At 32.5% G+C, this 17,005-nt stretch overlaps 1 pseudogene; it reads left to right on the top strand.

Moving 5' to 3' along the window:
• The window catches only part of LOC149577686 (cysteine-rich receptor-like protein kinase 8), an 11,778-nt pseudogene extending 9,303 nt beyond the window's left edge, over nt 1-2,475 (top strand).
• Nucleotides 2,476-17,005: the final 14,530 nt, after the last annotated feature.

Genomic DNA, 17,005 nt, shown 5'->3' with positions numbered 1-17,005 from the left:
AGAGGGTAAGAGACATGTAGTAGATATAGAGGGTGAATAGGCTAGGGGGATGATATTGTGAGAGGAGTGAGGGGAGAGAGTTAAAGAGTGTAGTTAGGGAGAAAGAGAGAGGAAGAGAAGAGAGAGAGGGTGAAAGACATGATGTAGAGATTAATACTAATTGGGGGATGAAATGGTAGGAGTGTGTGGGAAAAAAGAGAAAGACAAAAGAGGGGGAAGGGATGACATAGGGAATCAAATGGATGGATTTGGAGATGGGGAGAGAGAGAGAGAGAGAGAGAGGTGTGAGCTAGACATAGTGTGAAGGGTGAGAGATAAAGAAACATGAGAGAGTTGTTGAGACTTTAATTTAATGATTAACAAACAAACCATGTATTATAAAATTTGAAGCCTTAATAACTCTTTAACTCTTGATTTCTTTGCACTACGACCTTTTCTCTATTGCAAATAATAATCTAGCTTTAAGGATAAGACTTATGCTAGCACTGATGCAAATGAAAACTCTAATTTCTATCCAAAGGTTAATTTTAATTACTTGAATAAAAAATATACATTTTGATCGTATTAATTATTATGTTGGTGGTGATTTTTTTTTCAAAGGGAATCTATTGTATTAAGTATATTTTTGAAGTGAACTTATAAAATTTATAATGCATCATAAAATATAATATATTTAATAATTATTATTTACTCTTTTACATTAATGACAATAATATCTTTCATTCTTTCATCGCAAGTCCTACTAGCTTATATATATTTTATAAATATACAAAAAGCTAAGAGATATCCTTCTCGAGGTGCCTATTTTCATAATCAGACTCAGTGCAATAGGCGACTCAAAAAGGATATATCTCAACTTTTTGTATATATATAAGCTAATTTATAGACTCTGATATTTATTCCAAATAGTAAATAACAGACGTGCAATTCCTTGATTATTCTCTACCCTTGCGATTACTTCAATGGATGGGTTGCTTGGAGGAAAATAAATTTGATGGAACTACAACAATAAAGTCCAACTTTCATTGAGTGGAGAAAATATTCGCACACAGATATTTTTGGTGCCAATTGGACTAGCTTTGCAAAGGAGGAAAATTTTGAAAAAGAAAATTGGAAAACTAAAATGAACGGCCACGATCAATTTAATGGTCGTCCAAGGACTTTCACAAATACTATACCATTGATTGAAACAATTAGCCTGAGCTCCATGTGACAAACACTTACAATGTAATTACAAAACGAAAAGGAGAATGAACATTTTAACCTGTTAAGAAGCTTTCCAAACACCGTTTTTGGCATTGTGAAATAGCTAGCCATCCCATATCCTCTAAACAGAGATTTAACTTTAATTTTAATAGTTAATTGCAAAGTATTTAACATCAATTTTTATAGTTAATTGCAAAATGGGGAAGGCACAGTATAAAAGATTGTCTTTTACTAGATTCCAAATAAAATAATAACAAAGTCTTTGAGCATCTCAAATAAAATAGCAGAAAAGATTGCCTTTTACTAGATCTCAAATAAAATAAAAATAATTTTGAGATTGTACAAGATAAGCAAATTTTAGAAGATTTTTCTATATTTGGATGAATATTTAACCATGTTAGTCTACCATTTATATTTTCAAATGTTTCATTTATGCTAATTTTTAACTCTATTTCAAGATGATTCAATACACACATTTTTTTTAAATAAATAAGTTGATAAGATTGAAGTTTTGATCATTTATTCTTAGTACTTTTCTTTTCTTTTCTGATAGTATGTTTATTTTTTTAAATCTTTTTGCAGTGGTTATATAGCACCTGAGTATGCTATGCTAGTTCAATTACCCGCAAAAGCTGATGTGTATAGCTTTGGTGTTGTCATATTCGAAATCATATGTGGAAGAAAGAACACTAATAAGAGATTATTCCCAGAATTTCAAAGCCTCATACAATTGGTAAGAGAGAAATAAGATTTGTTAATACAGTTTGCTCTTTATAGTTAGGGTTAATGTCAATTTTATACCAAGTAATTAGCTATTATATTTGTATTATTCAAGTATTACCTTCACCTTTTGAACCAAATGATGTTTATGAATAACAATATATCTCACAAAGAATGGTGTGCATCACTCTTATATAGGTATGGAGATATTACAATGGAGAAAATATTGAGGATGTGATTGATAGAGAAATAATAGAGAGTTTCTCTTCTAACCAAGTTTCAAGATGTATTTATGTGGGTCTTTTATGTACACAAGTAGATGCATCACTTCGTCCACCAATGATTGCTATCTATGCAATGCTTTCAAATCCTTCAACAAAAAATATACTAGATCCCACTATCCCTACTTTTCTAAATGTTGAACAAAATAGAATTCCATCAGAAACATCTACATCAAAATCAGTAACTACAACAAGTTCCTCATCTATATCTTCTTTAGTCCCACCATCTATCAACCATGCATCAATAACCAAATTGGATCCAAGATAATCCTACTAGAAATTTGGTTGTATAATGATTTAAATAATAGAATAGTAGCCTGCCTAACATGTAAAGTTATGATACATTTATTTTTGTAGTGCTAAATGAAGCATCTAATCTCATTTTTTCCAAGATGATAAAGATATTTTTTCAAATCTATTCTTTTGTTGTTAAAAAGAATACATTGGAATTAAAGGGTATAAAATCCTTAACTATTTCATTAATCCCACATAGAGACAAATATGATAAAATTTATAACACTTACATTTCATTATTTAGTTTTAATTTAACAGTAATATTTATTACTTTTATCTTTATACAAAAGAATACAAAAACTAATAGTGTTGTTATCTTCAAAATAGAAATTTCCAAAATTAATTGCAAAATTTTGAAATGTCTCCTATTTTATTTATTTTTTGATAAACAAGAGACTGAAGCCAATACAAACAAGATACAACCTAACTAAAAGGACACTAGAAGATAGATTTGGGTAATTGTCCCTCAGTATTACCATAATCAATCTAGAAGAATCTAGAATTTCAGACAACACCTAAACTGATATTTAATAAAGTATGAGCTAAACCCATAGTCTACTTATTTTCATATGTTCTTTCTCTGAATACCTGAAACAAAAAAGCCACAACCAAGTTAAGAATTGTATATCCTACTGGTAAGGAAATCAAATAATTACATGAGAAATGAGAATTCATAAATGATAAAAAATTAAAATATGGGAACTAAAATAATGACCACAAAAGCTTAACTAAAGATGCTTATTTAACAGAATGAATTTCTTAACTAAATATGCTTATTCAATAGAATGAATTTATTACAAATTAGAGATGGCCAACTGAATCCTTCTGAATCAGATGGATGATACATTGATAAATAACAGTTCCAAAGGGAAGCCAAATGGAAGGAAATGCCTAATAATAATGGATGGAAATAGACCCTAGATACAAAATTATTCAAAAACTTTCTGATGATAGTGAGGAGATAGAGGAAAATATAATCCCCAATCATGTTAGATGGGACTGGAAGACCCCCTTCCTCCTAAGATTCTTCATTCGTAGGTACAAATAAGCCTAAACATTCTAGGACAACCTTGGTACCATTTTCCCAAGCTTCAATCCTATTGTGGGCTTTTCACACCATTGCCCCATTGCAATTGGGGGGGGGCCTTTTGTCTCTTGCTCCTCCTTTTGGCTTTAGTTCTTGGTAGTATTGGGCTCAATCTTCTAAAGTTCCCTCTTTCAAATGAGAATTGGTAAAATTGGCCAAACGTGGAAAGTGTTTTCCATGTGGCTCTGAGAATGGAAATTATTTACTTTTTTGAGAATTGAATGTCATGACTTACTATTTTTAGAAAGTCTATTTTTAGTAAATTTCACTGCCTCTCAGATTGGCCTTATTTTGACTTTGGGACAACTTACTATTTTTAGAAAGTCTATTTTTAGTAAATTTCACTACCTCTCAGATTGGCCTTATTTCAACTTTGGGACAACTTACTATTTTTAGAAAGTCTATTTTTAGTAAGTCTATTTTTAGTAAATTTCACTACTTCTCAGATTGGCCTTATTTTGACTTTGGGACAACTTACTATTTTAAGAATGTCTATTTTTGGCAGGCCTATTTCTGCAACAAGTGAGCTATGGTTGATAAAGAGCCAAAAGGGTAAATGTGTCTATATCCAAAAGAATGAGCAACCACGAAAATCAATCAAGAAAAAAATGGCTAAGTCTAGAATCACCCATGAAATATCCAAAAGTAGAAAAGCATGAAAATAATATGAAAAATGGTTGTCACAGAATTCTTCCATTGTGGACAAAATCCACGATCTCTCAAAAAATCTAGCCTTGGAGAAAAATGGTTGTTGTGGAATTCTTCCATCGTGGACAAAATCCACGATCTCTCAAAAAACTCCAGCCTTGGAGAAAAATGGTTGTTGTGAAATTCTTCCATCATAGACAAAATCCATGATCTCTCAAAAAATCCAACCTTGGAGAAAAATGGTTGTTGCAGAATTCTTCCATCATGGACAAAATCCATGATCTCTCAAAAAGTCCTGCCTTGGAGAAAAATGGTTGTTGCAAAATTCTTCCGTCATGGACAAAATCTACAATCACTCAAAAAATCCCACCTTGGAGAAAAATGATTTTTGTGTAATTCTTCCATCATGGACAAAATCCACGATCCCTTAAAAAATCCTATCTTGGAGAAAAATTGTTGTTGTGAAATTCTTCCATCATGGACAAAATCCACAATCTCTCAAAAAATCCAGCCTTAGAGAAAAATGGTTGTTGCGAAATTCTTCCATCATGGACAAAATCCATGACCACTCAAAATTTCCATGAGCAAGAGAATTAGAAATCATGGAAGCAAAAATGGCTAAGTGTTGGAAATTTCTCCTTCATGGAAGCAAAAATGGCTAAGTGTTGGAGATTTGTCCTTCATAGAAGAAAAAATGGCAAAGTGTTAGAAATTCCTCCTTCATGGAAGAAAAAATGCTAGTGTTGGAAGTTTCTTCTTCATGGAAGAAAAAATGGCCAAGTGTTGGCAATTCCTCCTTCATGGAAGAATAAATGGCTAAGTGTTGGAAACTTTCTCCTTCATGGAAAAATGAAAAAGGATTAAGTGCTGGAAATTTCTCCTCTAGATCTTGAATTTCACCCTCTTCAAGTGTGTACCCAAGACTGGAAAAATGATTGATGATGATTAAAAAAGGGGGAATTTTTCAAAATGTAAGAAAAGGCATAACAGTGAATTGAAAGCATTTGAAGAAAAAGGAGGAGAAAGCTCTAGTTCTAGAAATTCAAGAAAGACACTCAAATCCAAAATTCTAGTACCAAGATCAAAGTACTAAGTGATCCAGTCCCAAACATTCAAGGTTCAAAGATCAAAGTTCAAATCCAAAATTCCAAGAACATGGGAAAGGAAGTTCAATATGAAGAAATTCTAGAGTAACATAATCATCAGCAAGGGATTCCAATCCATTTTAGGGAGATAAATTTCCAAGCAAGTACATGGAAGATGAGAATGTTCGAAGAGAGATTTTCAGAAAAGTCAATCAAAGTTGGATCTTAGTTAAAATGATGCAGTTGGAAAAGACTCAAGGTTACATGGCCTCCATCATCATTTCATGGCATCCAATTATCTTTGATGAAGAACTGAGGTCTCCAAGTCAAACTTCTATCCATTCAGAGAATGGAATCAAGAATAATTTATTCAAGGAAGACTGAGCATTTATTGAGTAATGGACATGAATGGTGGATATTTATTGCACCCCCCTCCTTCTTAAACAAGCATGCATAGTGGGCATTTATTACCCACTACAGTAGTGGATTCCTTGTTGCATTAATGTAGATTCCTTTCCTTTGCCCTAACCCTAATTAGGGCTGATGTGGCACAATCTTGGCTATCATTTATTTTGATCATCCGGTCCACCTATTGTAATTGAGGACCTATATAAAGGCCTCATTTCTCATTTGTAAAGGGAGATTTTTATGAGATTGTTTCTATGAGTTACTGAGATAATAAATTTTTCATTGGAGTTTGGTGAATACTTGACGTGTCTTAGTGCTTTCTTGCTCTCTTAAATTTCTTCAATTAGATTAAGTTTAGCCTAGCTAATGTGTGGTGATTGCAACGAAGAATATGATGGTGTATTGATGAATTCCTTTGGTTCATACTTTTTACATTTTAGTGATTCTAACTCATCGTGAAAATTTATCCTAAACCCCTTTCATGCATATGCTTAACTTCTATCATTCGTATACATTTTTCTTTATGATGGTGTATGTGGTGATATGAAAATCCTTGACATAACCCTTGAAGATTGCACTAGTTCATGCTTAGTTGTAGTATAACTTGGCAAAGTGGAATTCAATAAATTAAGGAATTTGTCCACTAGATTACCATTTTTTGTTATCACTACCCTTAGGATTAGAATAGAATTCATGAACCCCATGTTATTGAATTTCTACATATTTTGTGAAAACTCCAAAAAAAGCACTTCATTGCAAAACCTTAAGATAGCTCCCACATCTAGTATGGCTTGAAATAAATCTAAATAAACACGTAAGGCCCCTTGTGATCATCAAAAAATCACATCAACCACCAATCTTATCCACAGTAAAGACCTGGCATTAAAGGAACCTTGAAGTCATTATATGATCTTCTAGCAATCTTAGCATACACAAGACTTTATTCAAGAGAGGATAAGATATTTTGGTATTTTGTTCTACTGTTTGGTGAGTCATAAAACACACATCAAAAAATCCTTTCCTCTTGTATCTCTCAGTCCAATCCCTTGCTCAATACCTTCAGACATGCATGAAGCAGATAAGATAATTGAGATTTATGTGTATTATAAGAAGCTAGATAAAAGGAAGAGATATTTGGATATAATGGTATCAACTACCTCCCATATTGTGAAATATCATAATGGCCTCCAAATTAAGAGGCCATCTCTAATATTTGCCAGTACTTTTATAGATTCTCAAGATATTTCAGCTCGAACAGATGCCTGCATAGTGTATTAATACTACCTTGGTCAAGTGCTACTAGAAAGGTCTTTTTGAGGGAATATTTCTATGGACCCTATACCAATTAGTATTTGTGATAAAATATTTTCCTAAAATAGGAAAAACTAATTGTATCAGTAAAAAGATGAGTATTAGGGAGGACCTATCTTAGATGCATGCCAAATATGCACACAAAGCAATCTGCGAAGGGGGGCCTTTGAGTTTTATAATTGTATTCATCATGAAAGCCTTACTTGTGTTGTGGCCTAGGATAATATTTAAAGCCTTCTGTGAACCTTTCACCTTTCCTTTCTTGGACGATTCAAATTCCAAAAAGAACTTGCATTCAAAGTACTTAACTGTTCTCATTCCACATAAAAAAAAACTTAATAGACTCTAATTGCTAATGAATTCATTAGTGATAAATATAAAATAGAAATCTATTACTAATAGTCACAAATGATACTTGAAACACCTAGAGAGACCATTTTATTTAAATCATAGTAATTCAGAAAGAAGGCCTAAGAAATGAAGCCATATAAAATTGAAAATAATACTTCTTAAGTCCAATTTGTAATAGTTTCTAGCTTTTGGTACTATAATATTATAATCAATGTTGCACAGGACCACAGCCTCCAAAGTGACCAAATATTTTTTCAAGGATAAAATTTGATATAAATTCTTAGCGATGACCTTATCTCATTCAAAGAACATGGTAAATGCCACGAACATAGCTACAATGTCCAAATCCACCACAGCCCTATCCATGTTTTCCATAAACTCCTCTCCCAAAAATTTCATCGATGCTCCAACACCAAGGAGTGAGGAAAACACAAAATATGCTTCAATCATTCTATAGTAACAAACTTCTTTACCTCTTTTCCCCTTTTCTCACCCCTCAAACACATGATAGTATCCATTTTCACATTCATATATGCTCTAAAAATGGTCTGGTATTTCCAATGAGTACTAGAAGAGTGGACAATGTTATGATTACAAAGTGAAAGGGGGCACAAGTGAAGTTTAATCATTAATTGCAAGTCAAGGGATTATTAATGAGCAGTACACAAAATATTTATAAATAAATTTGAATGCACATCATATTTTAGGTAAGCTGTTAAGATCAAAATAGGGGATGAGCATTCATAAGAAGTGTGAACTTTCATATTATTAAAGGAGGATTATACAGTCAGGTATTAGTAATAATACCAGGTAAAATCTATACTAACATTTCATAACAATATCTTCTATAAAAATTTATAATATGTTCTACTAAATATAATACAAAGCTTACTTAAGAATAGATATTATAAGTTGGAGGGGTATGAGTTATCAATCCCTATGTTAGCTAGCTCATCCACACTTCTATTACCCTCCTGATATATGTGGTTAAATAATAGTTTATTGAAGGATTAACATAACTTTGAAGCTTCTAAATGTTTTGTATCTAATCTCCAATCATTGAAGGATCCTTTCCTGAGAGCATTGATGATAAGGGCCAAATCAGTGTCTATTTCTATCTTGTTGAGCCCTAACTCTTTGCATAGAGCCAATCCTTCTATCAAACCTGAAATTTCTGCCCAATTATTTGTAGCTTCACCAATATTTTTTCTAGATTTTCTATCTCCTTCCCTTTATCATTATGTATACTACATGAAATTCTTGCCTTTCCAATATTACCTCTCAATGCGCCATGAAAATTGAGCTTAAACCATCATTTCCTTGGTTCCTTCCATATACATTCTTTTCTACTGCTAGATCTTGGAGTTTCCCCCTTACAAATAAGGGGAGGGATTTTTAGGCTTAGCTAGAGACCTCACAATTTTTCATCCCAATGAGTTACAATTGTCAATTTGAGGATATATTTCATCAATCAATTATTAGTTAATTCAATAATTGAGGTTTTTATTTTTTTAACAAGTTGTTGAACCTCCAATTTTTTTATACTAAAAATTTCTTCTATTCCTTTCCTTCCATACATCCTAAAGAATTATGGAAGGAAAGGAGATCCTTAGGCTTTTGTAGATATAATCCAATTGTATGAAGGGTCGGGATAAGAGCATACTGATAATAGAGTCTAGGAAGGTAGATCTATGTCCTAGTTGAGAACATAACCATGCCAACAAAAGCCAACAAAAGTTAGAATAAGAACAATTAAGGAATAGTTTATCTACACAATCCTCCTCTAATTCACATAAAGGTAATCTACTAGGACCTTGATATTTTATTTTTCTAAATGTCTATTATAAAGGCCCTCGTTTGTATGACAATCTATGTAAACATCCCTTCCTTGGGAAGGAAAAACTTTTCCTAACTTACTTTTAAAGGAAGTTAGCTCATAAAATAGCCTAGTGAGGATTCTAACAACTTGTAACCCATCTTGGAGCTATATTCTCTACTTTTGTAGCCTTCCTAGATAAGAACATCCCTAACTCCCCTAAACAAAATATTCCTAGGAAGAAATAGATTCTTTAAGAAGTCTTTCTCCCTAAATGGAATATCCTCCCTATTTAAGTCTTTCCAATGCCACCTAAACCCATCCTATTCAAATTCCATGAAATCTTTTACCTTAGATCCCCACCTAGACTCCAGATAATTCATGGAGTGGGAGAGGGGTGGGTATTTATCCAAGGCCTTAAAACCTCCCTGTAATTTAGGCTAGAATAAATCTTCTCCCTCATCTCCAAGATTCTCTAATAGTTTATGTTGGATGATAGATCTATATGTTAGCAAAAAATTCCAAATTATTGGTCCTATGGGGGGATTGGCTTCTCTTAAAAACATATAGGATCAAGAGAGGATAGGTTCTTAAGAGTCAAAATCTTTACCTGCTTAAGATTTGGGAATTTAAGCATTCTCCACACTAACCTAACTCCAAAAGTTAATGCTTAGATTATAATATTTTCAATGACTTGATCCCATGATAAAAGGGAGAACTTCCTTTTCTCCTCACTTCCTTGCCAAAAGAATGTTCTAATTTTTTTATTTGATTTTAGTAAGTTTGTAGCTCAGAAAGTCTATGCAAGAAATTTGATTAATACGTTTGCATACATGAAACCAATTGAAATGGGATCATCCTCGCTGTTACTAAGAGCCATTTACCTTTCTATCCAAATACCTTTTTTGAAGCTTTTCTATAATCAAATCCCAAATTTGAGTTTCTCTTGTACTAGAGTTAAAACATATCCCCAAGTACTTATAGGAGAGCATTCCTTTTTTAAAGTCTAGATTGGCACATATTTGCTCCTCCATTCTTCATTGAGAATTAAAGAAAAAATTATCTTATTTTTCCCTATTAATCTTTTATCTAGAAGCTAAATAGTATTGGTTTTGAAAATCTTTCAAATTTGAGGCTTCCTCAATGAAACTTTAGTTGTATAGCATGATGTCATCTACAAAATGTTGATAGGTAGTCAAATCCAAAGTACTAATAATAGTATCCCTGGAAAAGCTGGTTGCGGAGGGGTTCTGAGGGACCACACTTGTAGAATTGTTGATGCTATTGCTATTCCTATAGGGATCTCTACTAGCCATAAAGCTGAGGCTATGACAGTGTTATATACTATGAAGTTGGCTATGGAAAATGGTTATTGGAATCTTTGGATGGAAGGAGATCTGCTTAATATTATTAATATGCTCAATAATAAGAATCTGATCACTTGGTCTATTGAATCTAGTTTAATAGAAATCAAAAACCTAATGAATAAATTTGATAGTGTGATATTTTCTCATATTTTTCAAGAAGAAAATTATGTTGCTGATTGGATTGCTAACCAAGCTATCTATCAGGAAAGTAAGCTAAGGTGGCATGTTGATCTAAGAAATAGCATGGAGCTAATGGTGATTGCTAATAATGAGAGGACACATTTGAGAGAAGGAAAGATTTCCTAAGATTGGAAAATTTATGAAGAAGAGTGGTGGGTTTACAGAGGATAGATTAAGATTCCCAAGGAAGTATGAATGTGCTATTATGATTTGTGTTTGGCACTATAGTTATTAGCTCCTTGGTAATATTCATTACTTTTCTTCATTTTTTGGGTTGTGCTACTCTAGTTTTCTATAGAGATTTTCAAGTTTTTGAGATGGGTGGTGAACCTAGAAAGTAAGAGCTGAGTAATTGTAGGGCTTGGAAGGAGAAGGCTTTTGTATATCAAATCTTGCAAAAATGAAATGTAATGACCAATTTGGAGCAACTCCATGGTTATAAACCTCATATAATAGAAGTGTTCTTTAAAACTTGGTCTGAAGATAGGGTGACTTTGCATGGGGTCATGGTGAATTTGACTGAAGATTTTATTGCAAAGGTTAGGAGGGTTCCAAATGGAGGGTTAAAATTCAGTAAGGAGACTAGCATTTCCAATGCGGGCTTCAAAAAATTTCCAAAGATTGAAGTTGAAGAGAAGATTCTGGAGAAAAATAGGGGATTTTTAGGAATTGAAACAAATTAAATTTATCTAGAGGGATGTGTTGTCTTGTATCCATTAGTATTTTATTCTTGATGGTAGGGCTAAAAGGGTCCATAATTTTCACTTTGTTTTCCTAAATCATTTTAGGCACAAAGATAGGATTTCTTTCCCCTTTTTTTCTAAAATGTTGTCTTTATGCTCATAGAAAACAAGAGTCCCATCATATGTTGCATAAAGATTTAATTTTACTTATTCAAAACTATTGTAAAAGTAAGGCTATAAATCCCTCTCCAGTCAATGAGAAAAGGAAACGGACTGGGAGTGTGACCTACCCTAAGAGAATTAAGGCTGAAGAAGGAGAAAGTGTTAACAAGAAGGTTTCAAAATAGGAAAGGATGAAGAAACATGATGAGGAAATTATGGAGTCTGAGAAATCAAAAAATAATGAGAAGATGGAAACGGAAAATGATGAGAAAATGGAAATGGGGGATTTTAGCTCTAACCTAGATGGGTACTTTGGGAGCAAAGGAGTGTCTATTGGTAAAGATAATGTGGAGGGAAGTCACGACAGATAAAATGGGGTCAAAATCCCACGATGAGGAAGATGAAAAATAGAGTGGTTACCCTTCATATAATGTCAATGAGGAGAAAATGGAGGAGGGAACAGGAAAGGAGAATGAAGGAAAAGACCCTGTTGGTAAGGATGATGGCTAGAGTAAAGGTTTGAATGAGGAGAGGACAAAGAATATGGACATAAATGCTGAAATCTAGATCAATACTATTACTTCCTCTAAGCCCAAGTAGAAGGATGATGGGAGGGATGATGCTAAGCTCTCCTTTCTTCACACTGCAAAGCATAAGGTAGAAACTTCTCTTGAGAACGATTAGTGGATGTATAATGAATTAATGGCTCTCAAAAAGAAAATGGGGATAATGTAGAGAGATTTGAATGCTGAATAGGCTAAGATTACCCAACTGGAAGTTCGAATCAGTAGAATTCTTGATAAGTTTAAAGAATATGAACATGATCTTTGTCACCTTATTAAGGAAAGTGGTCTAAAAATGGAATAGGTCACTTCTAGTCTTTGTACGATGGTGGCCAGTCTAGGAAAGAAAAATAATGAAGAAATTATGTCACCTGGTAATGTTGGAGTGGGGAATCCTGGTGGGCCTAGTAAGAAAACAAGGTAGAGCACAAGGAAAAAGGTTGTTGAGGCTCTTGGGGCTATTGTTCCTTCACCTACTAACATTATATAGAGTACTATGGAAGAAGGTAAAGAAGTGGCAAATATTATCAAGGAGCTGCTATAGGTGCAAACTATGGATCGTGCAGGTTGGTTTCTAGTCTAGGTGATTTTGCTAGTTTTGTCCTTTTGCTTTCTCATTTGTTTAAAACTCTAGGTTCTAGTTCCTTGTAAAACCTAGTCTTTTTATATGCTTTAAACTCTTGGTTTCAAGTGCATGTAAAACTTGGTTTGGTTATTTTTTAACTTTGGGTTTCAGGTCCTTGTAAAACCTAGTAGTGCTTTAAATTTTTATCTTTAGATGTTTGTAAAGGGTTTTGGGTCCCTTCAAAACTTGCTTTTACCATTATCTAAAATAGTCTTTTGCATATCTCTTTACTGAGTGCATACTTCATTTAATGTTTTCTAAATCCTTTAGCAAGATGAACCTAGCAGTCCTTATTGGTCCTAACAGGGAAGATCATTAGGAGTGATTGATCGTAAGCCTTAACCTACCAACTTTATACTATAGTACTAAAGCTTATGGTTATCATCCCCAACCCAGTTTTACTTTCTATTTGGAAGGTTTCTAGGTCACTATATCTTGTGTCAAAGTTTTATGAATTTTTTAATGATTTTAGTTTTTCATGCATGCAATTAGATCAAAATATATATGAAGGATTAATTGGTGAATTAAGAATAAGTTTTATTGGTTCCTGATTCACCTCTCTCTTCTTAGTAACCTAGCCTATCCTATATTTTCAAAAATTGGTATCAAAGCATTGTGGTTCTCAAAGAATAAGTTTAAGAGTTTGAGCAAAGATTAGAAGTAATGGATGTATTCAAGCTAGATAAGGCTATTGATAATGAAAAGATGAATTTGGAATTGGCTATTGGGAAACTTAAGAAAGCAAGGGAGGAACTCTCTCAATCTTTGAAAGGAAGAAAAGATCTTGTAGTAAAAATAAATTACAAACTCTATACTAAAGAAAGAATTGAAGATATCTATCCAAAAATGAATTTAGATGAAGCTAATGAGGCAATCAGAGACCTATTAGAAAATAATTGTAACCTTCAAGAAGAAGTTAGAAAATTGAAAAAATAAAAAGAAATTCAATTATAAGATTGTGTGAAGTCATGGAAGAAAAAGACAAGGCCAAAGAAGACATAGAAGGAAAGAACAATGAAATTTAGCATCTACCCCTTCAATAGGTAGACTTCATTGATCAACTTACTAATGAAAATGAAGAAATCATGAATCTAAGATTAGAAAATCAAAGATTGCAAAATGATCTAAACATTGAAAATAAAACCAATGAGAGGATGACAAAATCTCAAGCAAACATGAATCAGTTGAATGAGAAAAATAAATACAGACAGAAAGGAAAAGTAGGAATAGGATACACAAAAGAAGGTAAATCATCCAAGGAAGGAGCTCAAAAGAATCGAAGGCCTACTTGCAATCATTGTGGTAAGTTAGGTCATACATCAAAAAAAATTTGGAGTAATGGTAAAGAAAAATTCAAAGGAAAGTGTTACAATTGCAATAAGCATGGTCATAGAGTTAATGAATGCAAAGAGAAACCTAAATTTGAAGGAAAATGTCACAAATACAAGAAGCATGGGCGCAAATCTTCTGAATGTAAAACCAAGATATTGAACCCATCAGAACATATTGTGAAAGTTATATTTTGTTAGGACTACAACACATGGTGTAGATGCCACCTCTGTGGAGAATTTGGGCATATTAGAGAAAATTGTAAAAAAAATCACATTAGGACAAAAGACACCACTAGAAGATTTTTTATTTGTATAGAACTTGGACATCTTGCAAAGAAATGTATGAACACTAGAAGGATTGAAGATGAAAAGAAAGCCAAGGTTGACAACATTAGAAAGTAGATGAGGTAGCAATGGATTCTGAAATCTTCTAAGAATGCAAGTCTGAACCATGAAGCACATGTCACTCAAGAATTGGGTGACTCAAGCATTTATACTTGATCTTCGATAGGGATGACTAGAACTAAGACTCTAAAGAAGACATCTTACATCAGTTATAGCCAACTAGAAGGAAATATCCATATCAGGGTGAAAGTACAAATTTGTGTCACCTTTCAGGTTGACGTATCAGAACAAATGAATTTAAGTATTTCTATTTAAAAATCAGTTTTGTTCAAACATATGATCTTGATAAATTTACTCTAACTAAGTTATATATGGTCTTACACTTTTGCAATTGGAAATGTCTATTAAATGCATGTTTTATAGTAGCCAGTATCCAATTAGTAAAGAAATAAAATTATTTTAAAAAATTGACATTTCAATAACTCTTAGTATTTTTAATGATATTTTTTAAATAACATATAGACACCCTTTTATAGAGCTCAAAGTCAAGAATATTCTCATATAGATTTCATAGTGTTTTAATTAGATATAGTATATTATAATTTTAAAAAAATCTAAAGGTACATATTTTAATACTCGAAAAGATGTCAATCTTGAGAAAGAAAAAATGTTAAATCATATCAAAAAAAATTTAAAATGATACGATGTTCTATTGAATAGAGTCCTCTTCAAGAATCTATAATTTTTCTTTTGGCTGGAATAGATTTATTTTGAAAAATGTGGTGGGAGATGAAAACCATCGATTTGAATAAGTTTAAATTTGAATCATTATAAAAGAGAAAATATAGGTCTAAAGCCAATTTTTTATTTTTTATTATTCTTCCTTTATATGTTACCTATAATATGATCTAAGATCAAAGGGAAATAAGTTTATTTTCATGTAGTTTTGTGGTGGGAACTAGACCCCTAATTTTTGCCATTTTTACAACAACTAAAAAGTTATCTTTAAAAAATAGGAAATTATAACATTTCTTTTTTGAAATATTTATAAAAATTATAATTCAATACTTTGTCTATTTCTACACATTTCATTAGTTTACTTCAATTTCAAATTCTAAATAATAGTACAATATTTATGTCATTGAAGGTGAGTAGTTATACTTTTGTTAGCCTTTTTCTTTGTTAAAGGTTGACATAAGTTTGGCTTTTACCCATCATCATTCAAGATTCAAAGGGATCACCAAGTGTCTAAGGAAAATCTAGACCTTATCGAGCTAGGTCATGTTACAAGACCCTGCCGAGAAAAGTCAAGATAGACTAAAACATTGTGTCGACACTGAGTTATGATTGACTCTACTAAGCACTAAGGTTGAACTGAGTGGAAGATAGTCTATCACCAAATAAGTGATCATACCAAGCATTTATGGCAATTGGAAAATAAAAAAATGTTAAAAGGAAAGGAATCGAATTCATTTATTGGTGTGAATTTTCAAAGAGCTATTTGCTAAGAGAGATATATGTGCTTCCAAGTGATTTGTGCATTTTTGGTTGAATAATTTCATGTTTTCATTAAACCATACCAAGCATGGCATCCTCTAGTAATAAAAACAAGAAAGGATCTAAGATGTTGGTTCGAGGAGTCGATTGGAAACTAGACTTTGAGTCAAGTCTAGCAATTCTAGAAGTGCTTGATCCAACTAGAGTTCAGTCACAAATTCCACCAAATGTATTACTTGTCAATGATATTCATTCACATTTTCATTGTTTGATACAAGATATTGGAACCCTAGAGATAGATGAAACTTTTTAAAAGTTATGTGTGAATGGTGCATTGGAACCCAAACATCAACACTTGGAAACCAAGGGTTTAACACACATTTTGTATATGCCCTAAGACTTTTAGATAAAATGGATAAGGTTTATCATTATTTGTGTGCATGATGAACAAAAATGGTTGGAGCAACCTATTCAAATTACAAAGAAAATGATTCATCAAATCACAGGGCTCCCAATGTTGAATAAGAAAAAGACTACCAAAACCCTAAGTCGGGTAGAACTAGAAATTAAAACTCTTGTCGAGTGGGATGGAAGAGGTATGAAGATTAGAAATGTGACTGACATGGAGCTAAAATTTCAAATTCATGTGATAGCACATAAGGTCTATAGGTCCACTCATCTCAATAGCGTGTCATGTGAGGTAGTTGATCTAGCTCTTAAGATGGTGAAGAGAAACATGTCCTTTGACCTTGTTGAGCTAATGTTGATTCAATTCAAAAAATCATGGAGAGCATTAGGACTTCAAAGAATAACCTATGTATGTTTGGTTCACTCTTGACTTGTTTGTTCTTCTTTGTGCAAAAGTTTCTCCCTTTAAAAGATTCAGTCATATGGAGAAAAAATGTACCAATCCTATATTAAATTAATGAATACATAGAAGAGATGGGTGAGAACTTTATCAATATCATGGATAATTATTTTTTATTCATTCAAGGAAAAGATAAATAATAGATTCAAAATTCCTAAGTAACTTGTAGAATATTAC

Source organism: Cupressus sempervirens, chromosome 1 (assembly GCF_028749045.1).
Source record: "Cupressus sempervirens isolate cs-2001-9-10 chromosome 1, ASM2874904v1, whole genome shotgun sequence".
Classification (NCBI taxonomy): domain Eukaryota; kingdom Viridiplantae; phylum Streptophyta; class Pinopsida; order Cupressales; family Cupressaceae; genus Cupressus; species Cupressus sempervirens.
The sequence above is the reverse complement of the archived record's forward strand: the minus strand, read 5'-3'. Positions and strand labels throughout refer to the sequence as shown.